Here is an 11540-nt window from a genome sequence, read left to right on the forward strand (position 1 = left end):
ATACTTGGCTTGTACAGCGGCATACCTATCACGTTACATATACTGATTAGCCGGTGCATGGGTCATTCAGATCAATTTCATCCCCCGGAAGCTGAGTGCAGATATGCTGTGTCACTCCATCCCAGATACAGCAAAGAAGTATCCAGGATGCTTAGGCGTTTAACTATTGGGCTCTAGCTCCCCTACAATGACGCAGAGGAGAGACAGCGAGAGACGTAGGGAGATGGGGTGGCTCTAGTAATTGAGCTCCTCTCTCCCACACTGGTCCTCTCTCCCACACTGGAGGTCCCAGGATCAGTTCCTGGTACCTCCTAAAGAGAAAAACGAGAAGAAAAAAGACAAGCAGACACGAAAATGAATGGACAGAGAGCAGACAGTGGGTGCAAACAACAAGGGGGTCGAGGCAAAGCAGCAACTGCGCCTGCCGGCACCCTCCTCTCCACACTAAAGACACTTGAATTCCCAGGCCTCTGGGCCAGTGACAACAAAGGGGGCCCCAGGATCCACCACCCCAGGAAAGGGGAGAGAGGGATGCAGCCTAAGGCTGACTCAGCTTTTGACCTACGCATTTAGTCTGCTGTGTCCCAGGAGCCCTTCCAGGCCAGGTGGGGCCGTGCCATTGTTTGTCCTGGGAGCCTGCAAGGGACTAAAGGGATCCAACCCTCCCAATCTCCCTCTACTGACGGGGGCTGACTGCTGAGGACACAGAGGGGAGTGGAAGTATTTTCTACCTGGGAAAAGGGAGGGGTCTGCCAGCAAAGGTCAAACTGCCTCTGAGAAAGTCTGAATGAGGCTGTTAGCCTCCTGCCAACCTCCTCCACCACATCTGGTCCATGTTGCAGGAAACACACTCCAACCAGGTATTGAACTGAGACCTGCCAAAGAGCACCATCTGCTGGCTGACCAAGGAAGTCCATGTGAGGGCATTAAAAGTAAATAAGACTGCAGTGGACTTGGCCCAGTGGTTAGAGCATCCGTCTGCCACATGGGAGGTCCGCAGTTCAAACCCCGGGCCTCCTTGACCAGTGTGGAGCTGGCCCATGCACAGTGCTGATGCGTGCAGGGAGTGCCATGCCACGCAGGGGTGCCCCCCCCGGGTAGCAGAGCCCCACATGCAAGGAGTGCACCCCGTAAGGAGAGCCGTCCAGCACAAAAGAAAGTGCAACCTGCCCAGGAATGGCGCCGCACACACGGAGAACTGACACAACAAAAGGAAACACAGATTCCCATGCCGCTGACAACAACAGAAGTGGACAAAGAAGACGTAGCAAATAGACACAGAGAACAGACAACTGGGCTGGGGGGGAGGGGAGAGAAATTTAAAAATAAATAAAACTTAAAAAAAAAAAAGTAAATAAGAGAGGCTTTTTCCTGCCTTGATAGCTTCCATCCCCAAGGCCCTAGGAAGCAGGTCAACAACCCATTACTGGGTGCAGAGCCAGTTTTGAGCAACTAAAAGGGGAAACCCTAAAGATCCAAGTTGAATCAAGAATCAAAGAACAGCAGTAACACACAGCCTCCTGCCTCTAAATCCTACAAAAGAGAGAGAAATTGAGCACCTGAGTAAACTCACCACCCTAAACAGATGCCTAGACATCAGGACAAAATTGCAAGTCACACTAAAAAAATGGAGGACATGGCCCAAGGAAAGGAAATATCAAAGTCCCAGAAGAGACACAGGATTTGAGACAACTAATTAATGAGATGCACACAAATTTCCAAAATCAAATTAATGAGTTGAAAGACAATATGACTAAAGAGATAAACTACATCAAGTAGATACTGCACTAACACAGGGAAGAATTTGAAAACCTGAATAGAAAAGTAATAGAGTTCATGGGACTGAAAGACACAATATGTGAGATCAAAAACACATTAGAGGGAAACGGACTTGGCCCAGTGGTTAGGGTGTCCATCTACCACATGGGAGGTCCACGGTTCAAACCCCGGGCCTCCTTGACCCGTGTGGAGCTGGCCCACGCGCAGTTCTGATGTGCGCAAGGAGTGCCCTGCCATGCAGGGGTGTCCCCCATGTAGGGGAGCCCCACGCGCAAGGAGCCCCACACGCACCCGTAAGGAGAGCCGCCCAGCGCGAAAGAAAGTGCAGCCTGCCCAGGAATGGCGCCGCCCACACTTCCCGTGCTGCTGACGACAACAGAAGCGGACAAAGAAACAAGACGCAGCAAATAGACACAGGGAACAGACAACCAGAGGAGGGGGGGAAATTAAATAAATAAATAAATCTTAAAAAAAAAAAACACATTAGAGGGAAGTGGATGTGGCTCAACTGATAGAGTGTCTGCCCACCATATAGGAGGTTCAGGGTTCGATACCCAGGGCCTCCTGACCCATGTGGTAAGCTGGCCCACACGCAGCACTGCCATGCACAAGGAGTGCCATGCCACACAGGGGCACCCCATACAGAGGGATGCCTCACGTAAAAGGAGTGCGCCCCGCAAGGAGAGCCCCTCCATGTGAAAAAAGTGCAGCCCACCCAGGAGAGGCTCCGCACACATGAAGAGCTCACGCAGCAAGATGACACAACCAAAAAGAGACGCAGTTTCCCAGTGTTGCCTGATAATGCAAGTGGATGCAGAAGAACACACAGTGAGTGGACACAGCAAGCAGACAACAGGGGAAAAGGGAGAGAAATAAATAAAATATAAAATAAAATAAAAAAAACACATTAGAGGCAATAACAGCAGAACTTAAATGATAGAAAAAGAATAAGTGATACAAAAGACAGAACAAATGAAATTGAAGAGAGAAAAGAATGGAAAAAACTGAACAGAGGTTCAGAGAGTTGAATGACAACATGGAACACAACAATATACATGTCAAGGGATTTCCTGAAGGAGAAGAGAAGGGAAAAGGGGCAGAAAGAGTATTTGAGAAAAAAATAGCTGAAAATTTCCCAAATCTCACAAAAGAAAGGAGCTTACATGCCTAAGAAGCTCATCGTAACCCAATCAGAATAAATCCCAGTAGACCTTCTCCATGACACATACTATTCAGAACGTCAAACATCAAAGATAAAGAGAAAATTCTAAGAACAGCAAGGGAGAAGTAAACTATCACATACAAGGGATGCCCAGGTAAGACTTTATGCAGATTTTTCTTCAGAAATCATGGAGGCAAGAAAACAGTGGTATGATACAATTAGAATACTAAAGGAGAAAAACTGCCAGCCAAGACTTCTTTAGCCAGCAAAATTGACCTTCAAATATGAAGGTGAGCTTTAAATATTCACAAACAAACAGAAACTAAGAGAGTTCATTAAAAAGAATCTGTCTTTGGAGGAAATATTAATGGGAGTTTTACAGCCTGAAGGAAAAGATTGGACAGACAGTCTTGGAGGGGAGTGTAGAAGACAAGAATAACAGAAAGGATATCCAAAAGACTAAAAAGACAGACAAAAATAAGATAGGACATATAAAAACCAAAGAATAAAATGGTGGAAGTAAATAATGTGTTTATATTAATATCATTGAATGAAAATAGATTAAACTCCCAATCAAATGAGATAGACTGACAGAAAAGATAAAAGAACATGAGGCATCCATATGCTGCTTACAGGAGGCTCACCTTAGACCCAGGAGACAAACCAGCTGAAAGTGAAAGCCTAGGAAAACACACTCCATGCAAACAGTAAACAAAAAAGAACAGGGCTAGCTATATTAATATTGGACGAAATAGACTGTAAATGTAAAAATTGTATGAGATACAGAAGGCCATTATATATTAACAAAAGGAAAAAAATAATAAAAGGAACAATCCACCAGGAAAAAATAACAAATAATAGTCATAAATATCTATGCACCTACCAGAGTGCACCAAAATACATGAGGCAAACTCTGACAAAACTGAAAGGAGAAATAGACATTTCTAAAATAATCATTGGAGACTTCAGCACACCACTCACATCATTAGATAGAACAACTAGACCGAAGATCAACACAGAACCAGAGAATTTGAACAACAGGGTAAACAAGTTAGACCTAACAGACATTACACCTACAGAATGTTATACCCAAACTCAGCGGGTTGTACATTCTTCTCAAGTGCCCATGGATATTTCTCCAGGATAGGCCACAATGCAGCTCTCAATAAATATAAAAAGTCTGAAATTATACAAAGCACCTTCTCAGATCATAATGGAATAAAACTAGAAATCAATAACAGACAGGAAAGGAAAGGGATGTGGTTCAAGCACTTGAGTGCCTGCCTACCACATGGGAGGTCCTGAGTTTGGATCCCTGTGCCTCCTAAAGAAGATGAATGAGCTGACATGATGGGCTGGCATGGCAAGCTGACACATTAAGATGACACAATGAGATGACACAATGAGGAAATACAATGAGGGACACAACTAGCAGGGACCGGATGTGGCTCAAGTGATAGGGCTTCTGCCTACCATATAGGAGGACCCAGGTTCAATCCCTGGGACCTCCCGGGAGAAAAGAAGACGAGGAAGTGTGCCCGCGTGGTGAGCCAGTTCCAATGTGATAAGCCAGTGCCTGTGCAAGTGAGTCACACAGCAAGATGATGATGATGCAACAAAAGAGAGATGAAGGGGAGAATCAAGGTAAAGCACAGCAGAGACCAGGAACTGAAGTGGTGTAATTGACAGGGAAACTCTCTCCACATCAGAGGTCCCCAGAATTGAAACCCAGTGAATCTTAGAGGAGAAAAAATGGAAAAAAAAATGAGGAGAAGACAAAAAGAGAAATAGATACAGAAGATCACACAGCAAGTGAAAACAGACAGCAAAAAAATAGCAGGGTGGGGGAGGGGGAGGGGATAAATAAATCTTTTTTTTAAAAAAAAGAAGAAAGAGTTAAAATTGAAGATCTAACTGCATACCTGGAGGAACTAGAACAACAACAGCAAACTAACCCAAAACCAAGCCAAAGGAAGAAAATAGTAAAGATCAAAGTAGAAATCAACAAAAGAACAGCAAACACAGCACAAAGCAGGCAGAAGGAAAGAAATATTAAAGATTAGAGCAACAATAAGTGAAATTGAGAAAGAAAAAAAATAGAAAAAATCGACAAAGCCAAAAGCTGTTTTTTTGTGAAGATAATAAAATTGACAAACCAAAAAAAAATAATAAAATTTAAAAATTGACAACCCCTTAGCTAAACTAACAAAGAAAAAAGAGAGAAGATGTAAATAAATACATTCAGAAATGAAAGGAGGGATTTTTGACTGACCCCACAGAAATAAAAAGGATCGTAAGAGGATTTTATGAGAAACTGTATGCCAACAAACTAGACAACCTAGAAGAAATGGACAAAATCTTAGAAATGAGTAAACCACCTACAGTGACACTATATGAAATATAAGAACTTAACAAACCAATTACATTTAAAGAGATTGAATCTGTCATCAAAAATCTCCCAACAAAGTCAAAATAAGAAATGGGGGGGGGGGCAGGCGGCTGTGGCTCAATCAGTTGGCTCCCGTCTGCCATATGGGAGGCCCTGGGTTAGCGTCCCAGGGCCTCCTTGTGAAGGCAAGCTGGCACATGTGCTGCAGAGAGCTGGCACAGCAAGATGATGCAACAAAGGGTGAGGCGACAAACAGATACAAGAAAAACATGCAGCGAAAGGACACAGAGAAGAGACTGCAAAGAAAGGAACAAAGGAAGCCACAAGGGGGGAAACAAACAAACAAACAAACAAATAAATAAATCTATCTTTTAAAAAAAAACTAAAAAGAAAGAAAAATCTCCCAATAAAATCAAGTCCAGGACCAGATGACTTCACAGGTGAATTCTACCAGGCATTTCCAAAAGCAGTAACACCAATCCTGTTTAAACACTTCCAAAAATTAAAGAGGAGGGAAAATGAGCCAAAGCACATTTTATGAAGCCAACATCACCCTAATACCAAAGCTAGATAAAGACACTACAAGAAAAGAAAGTTACAGATCAATCTCTTTAATGAATGTTGATGAAAATATTATAAACAAACTACTTACAAGTCAAATCCAACAGCGTAACAAAAGACTTATATACCACGACCAAGTGTGTTTATAACTGCTTTGCAAGGCCTGTTAAACAAAGAAAATCAGTCAACGTAATATACCACATTAACAAATAAAACTAAAAATAACCACATGATTATCTCAATTGATGCAGAAAAGGCATTCAACAAAATCCAGCATTCTTTCTTGATAAAAACACTTCAAAAGATAAGAATAGAAGGAAAATTCTTCAATATGATAGAAGGCATATATGAAAACCTACAGCCAACATCGTACTCAATCAGGAAAGGTTGAAAGCTTGTCCTCTAAGATCTGGAACAAGACAAGGATGCCCACTGACACCATTGTTATTCAACATTGTACTAGAAGTTCTAGTTAGAACAATTAGATGAGAGAAAAAAAATTAAAGGCATCCAACTGGAAAAGAGAAAGTAAAATTTTCACTATTTATGCATGACATGATCCTATATTTAGAAAATTCTGAAATGTTGCCAACAAAGGTACTTGAGCTAATAAATGAATTCAGCAAAGTGGCAGGATACAAGATCAATATGCCAAAAACAGTAACGTCTTTGTACACTAGCATTGAACAATCTGAGGAGGAAATCAGGGAAAATATTCCATATAAAATAGCAACGAAAAGACTCAGATACCTAGGAATCAATTTAACCAAAGAAGTACAGGACCTATATGCAGAAAATTATAAAACAATGCAAAAAGAAATCAAAGAAGACCTAAACAAATGGAAAGACATTCAGTGTTCATGGATTGGAAGACTAAGTATCGTGAAGATATCAATCCTACCCAAAGTGATTTATAGATTCAATGCAATACCAATCAAAATTCCAATGGCCTGCTTTACAGAAATAGAAAAGGCAATTACCAAACTCATTTGGAAGGGAAAGTGTACCTGAATAGCCAAAAGCGTTCTAAAAAAGAAGAGCCACATGGGAGGAATTTCACTACCTGATCTTGGAACATATTACAAAGCTACAGTGGTCAAACAGCATGGTGCTGGCATAAAAATCAATACATCAATCAGTGGAACTGAAATGAGAACACAGACATAAACCCTCACCCCTGTAGTCAACTGGTTTTTGACAAATCTACCAAGTCCATGTTAACAGGACAAAACAGTCTCTTAAAAAAAATGGTGCAGGAAGAACTGGATATCTATAACCAAAAGAAAGAAAGAGGACCCCTATCTCACTCCCTATAAAGAATCAACTCAAAAGGGATCAAAGACCTAAATATAAAATCCAGGACCATAAAACTACTAGAAAAAAAAATGTAGGGAAATATCTTAAAGATCTTGTGGTAGGTGATGGTTCCTTGGACCTTACACCCAAAGCACACGCAATAAAAGAAAAAAGAGATAAATGAAACCTCCTCAGAATTAAACACTTTTGCACCTTATAGGACTTTGCCAAGGAGTGAAAAAGCAACAGACTCCATGGGAGAAAATATTTGAAAATCACATGTCTGATAAGGGTTTAATATCCAGGATTTAGAAAGAGATGTTACAACTCAACAATAAAGACATGGGAAGCGGACTTGGCCCAATGGATAGGGCATTCACCTACCACATGGGAGGTCCATGGTTCAAACCCCAGGCCTCCTTGACCTGTGTGGAGCTGGCCCATGTGCAGTGCTGATGCGCGCAAGGAGTGCCCTGCCACGCAGGGGTGTCTCCCGTGTAGGGGAGCCCAACGCGCAAGGAGTGTGCCCCATAAGGAGAGCCACCCAGTGCAAAGGCAAGTAGCCCAAGAATGGCGCCACACACATAGAGAGCTGACACAGCAAGATGACACAACAAAAAGAAATACAGATTCCCGGTGCCATTGATAAGGATAGAAGCAGTCACAGAAGAACACACAGTGAACGGACACAGAGAGCAGACAATTTGGGGGAAGGGGGAAGGGGAAAGAAATAAATAAAAAATAAATCTTTTTTTTTAAGATATCCCATGTTCATGGATAAGAAGAGTTAATATTATTGTCAATACTACCCAAAGCAAAAATGGAAAAAGCAACCTTCAAATTCATATGGACTCAGGAGGCCCTGAATAGCCAAATCAATATTGCAAAGGAAGAACAAAGGTGAAGGTCCCAGACTAGCCAATTTCAAAATTTAGTACAAAGCCACAGTAGTAAAAACAGTGTAGTACTGGGATAAAGATAGACATGTAGATCAATGGAATAGAATTGAGAGTTCAGAAATAAACCTTCACATTTATAGCCAATTTTTTTTTTTTTAGCCAAATGATTTCTGATAAGGATGCCAAGTACATTAATTGGGGGGAAACAGTCTTTTCAACAAACAGTGCTGGGCAAACTGGATACCCACGTGCAAAAGAATGAAGTTGGACCCCTACCTCATACCACATACAAATATGAAAGCAGAGAAATAAGCACCCTTATACATTGCTGATGGCATGAAAAATTTTGCAGTCACTGTGAAAATCAGTTTGGCAGTTACTCAGAAAATTGAAAATAGAATTACTGTATGACCCAGCAATCCCTTTTCTTGGTATATGCCCAAGAGAACTGAAAGCAGGGACTCAGATATTTGTACACCAATGTTCATAGTGACTTATTCACAGTAGCCAAAGGTGAAAGCAACCTAAGTGTCCATTTACAGTGAATGAAAAAATAAAATGTGGTATATACACATGATGGAATATTATTCAGCTGTAAAAATGAAAGATGTACTGATGCATGCCACTATGTGGATTGATGCTGAAGACCTCATGTTGAATGAGATGTCAGACACAAAAGAACATATACTGTAGGGTCTTACTTACATGAAATAAATAGAGCATGCAAATTCATAGTCAGAAATTAAAATACAGGTTACCAAAAGGGCAGGGTTAGGGGTGGAGAATGGAAAGTTCATGCTTAATGATTAGTTTCTTTTTGGGGTAATAGAAAAGTTTGGGTCATAGATGGTGGTAATGGAAGCACAACATTGTGAATGTTATTACCACTGAAGTGTATACCTGGGCACACAAAGGGGCCTTCTGAAGTACTAATAGGAGGTACACAGGTGTTCTTTTTCTGTATTTTAAATTACACATGTTGTATACTTGTGGTAGGAAAATGATCATTGCCTCCTGGTATACACCTTGCCCTTACATTATTACCACCCTTGAGAGGTCCTGGATCTGGTGACTGGCTTCTAACAAACAGAATATGGCAAAACTGACGGGATGCCATTTCCATGATTAGAGTATAAAAAGCCAAGTTCCATCTTGTTGGCCTCTGCTGCCCTCCAGCTTGCATGCTTTTGTGCCCTGCTGGGGTGGCTTTTGTGGCACAGAACTGAGAGTGGCCTCCAACCAACACTCCCAAGGAACTGAATCCTGCCAACAACAGCATGAGGTAGAAAACAGATCCTTTCCCCAAAAGAGCCTTGACATACACATACAACCCCAGCCAACGCCTTGATTACAGCTTGTGATACCCTCAAGTAGAGGACCCTGCTAAGCCAGGCATCAATTCCTGATCCACAAAAACGATGAGATGTTGCTTAAAAGACTAAGGTTTGGGTTATTTCTTACACAGCAGTAGATAACTTACACAATATGCTTCTGTATGTTTGTTTCTAAAGTTTGTCACCTCAGGAAAAAGATAAAAACAGATTTTAAAAATTCATCACTCAGGAAAAAGTCAGATAACTATTCCACACACACTTAACTCAGGGCTGAGCACTGATCTAGGAAGAGGGGATCCACTGATGAACAAGCCAGACAAAATCCCTGGAGTCTACATTCTAATAAAAACTTAACTCAAACAAAAACTAATGCAAAAATAGAAGGAAAAAGAAAAAAGTTTAAAAAAACAAAAATCTTGCAACACCCTATGAGAGTGTGCTCTGATTAACCCATCCTCCATATGAAGCAACTGAGGGAAAGAGGTTAAGTAATTTGCTCCACCAGGGATGAGCCTCCCTGGCGCTGAGGAATTACTAGCAAGCACCAGCTAGTGATGTAAATAGAAAAAGACCTTGAATAAAAGGGTCGACTCAGACCAGCAGAATATCTCAGCCCACATGTAGGATCATGTGTTAAAAACTGGTTTTTGACCTTGAATAAAAGGGGGAAATGGCAAAGTCAAATGAGTTTATGTGGCTAAGAGTCTTCAAAAAAGAGTCAGGAGGTTATCAGAGGGGTCATGCTTATGGACTCCTCAGGAGGACCCCAGAAACAACCAAAGTGGACACAACCCCAGGTACTGGTTCTCCTGAGGGTTACAGAAACCCACAGGGATATGGTCATGGCAGATAGCTCTGGAGCTCAGTACCATGTCAGTGGACCATACTTTGGAATTTGTGTCCCTGGGTGTGATGGAGTTGGACTCAGATGTGACCTTTCTACACATGCCTCTTCTGTCACTTTTTTTTTTTTTTTAAAGATTTATTTATTTAATTTCCCCCCCTCCCCTGGTTGTCTGTTCTTGGTGTCTATTTGCTGCGTCTTGTTTCTTTGTCCGCTTCTGTTGTCGTCAGCGGCACGGGAAGTGTGGGCGGCGCCATTCCTGGGCAGGCTGCTCTTTCTTTTCACACTGGGCGGCTCTCCTTACGGGGCGCACTCCTTGCGCGTGGGGCTCCCTTACGCGGGGGACACCCTCGCGTGGCACGGCACTCCTTGCGCGCATCAGCGCTACACATGGCCAGCTCCACACGGGTCAAGGAGGCCCGGGGTTTGAACCGCGGACCTCCCATATGGTAGACGGACGCCCTAACCACTGGGCCAAAGTCCGTTTCCCCTGTCACTTTTAATGACCCTTTGGTTGGTGCCAGCGTTGGTGTATACTCAGGAGACTTGAATCTCTGGACTGTCCATGTGCCACTTGGGCTCTGAACCTCAGCAGACTTGCAACTCCCACTCTTTGGTTCATTGGACTTACACAGGTCAGCTAACAGGGAGGTGAAGATGGTCAACCACCACACCAGGGAACTGAGAATGCTTAAAACTGCAAACAGGAGAATTGCATCCGTCATGCATATGGAATCTAAGCCCCCTCTCAATATAGAGGCAGAGTGGACATAACCATCCCAGGGCCCACAGAATGGAGGAATAAAATATGGATTAGAGTGGACTTACTGATATTCTACTATAAAACTTTTGTGACTACTAATGGAAGAAATTGTATCATTGACAGGGAGAAAGTGGCCACAGTAGTTGCTGAGGGCAGGGAGTGGGAAGAAGAGATGTGATGAGGCGGCATTTTTGGGACTCTGGAGTTGTAATAGTTGTAGTCTGCAATATCTAAATGATATTGCAGGGTCAGATGCTGGACTTTATATATCCTGCCATAACCCACTGAATGTGGGGAGAGTGTGAACTACAGGGTAAACTATTATCTACGTGGTGCAGCAATGCTCCAAAATGTGTTCGCCGAGTGCGATGAGCATGCCACAATGATGGGGGAGGTTGTTAGTGTGGGAGGAGTGGGGTGGGGGGATGGGGGATATAGGGGAACCTCATGTTTTTTATAACATAACCTTTTTTGTGATGTATCTTCAAAAAAATACAATTTACAAAAATGATG

The sequence above is a fragment of the Dasypus novemcinctus genome, chromosome 5 (genome assembly GCF_030445035.2).
Source record: "Dasypus novemcinctus isolate mDasNov1 chromosome 5, mDasNov1.1.hap2, whole genome shotgun sequence".
In the NCBI taxonomy this organism is placed as follows: Eukaryota; Metazoa; Chordata; class Mammalia; order Cingulata; family Dasypodidae; genus Dasypus; species Dasypus novemcinctus.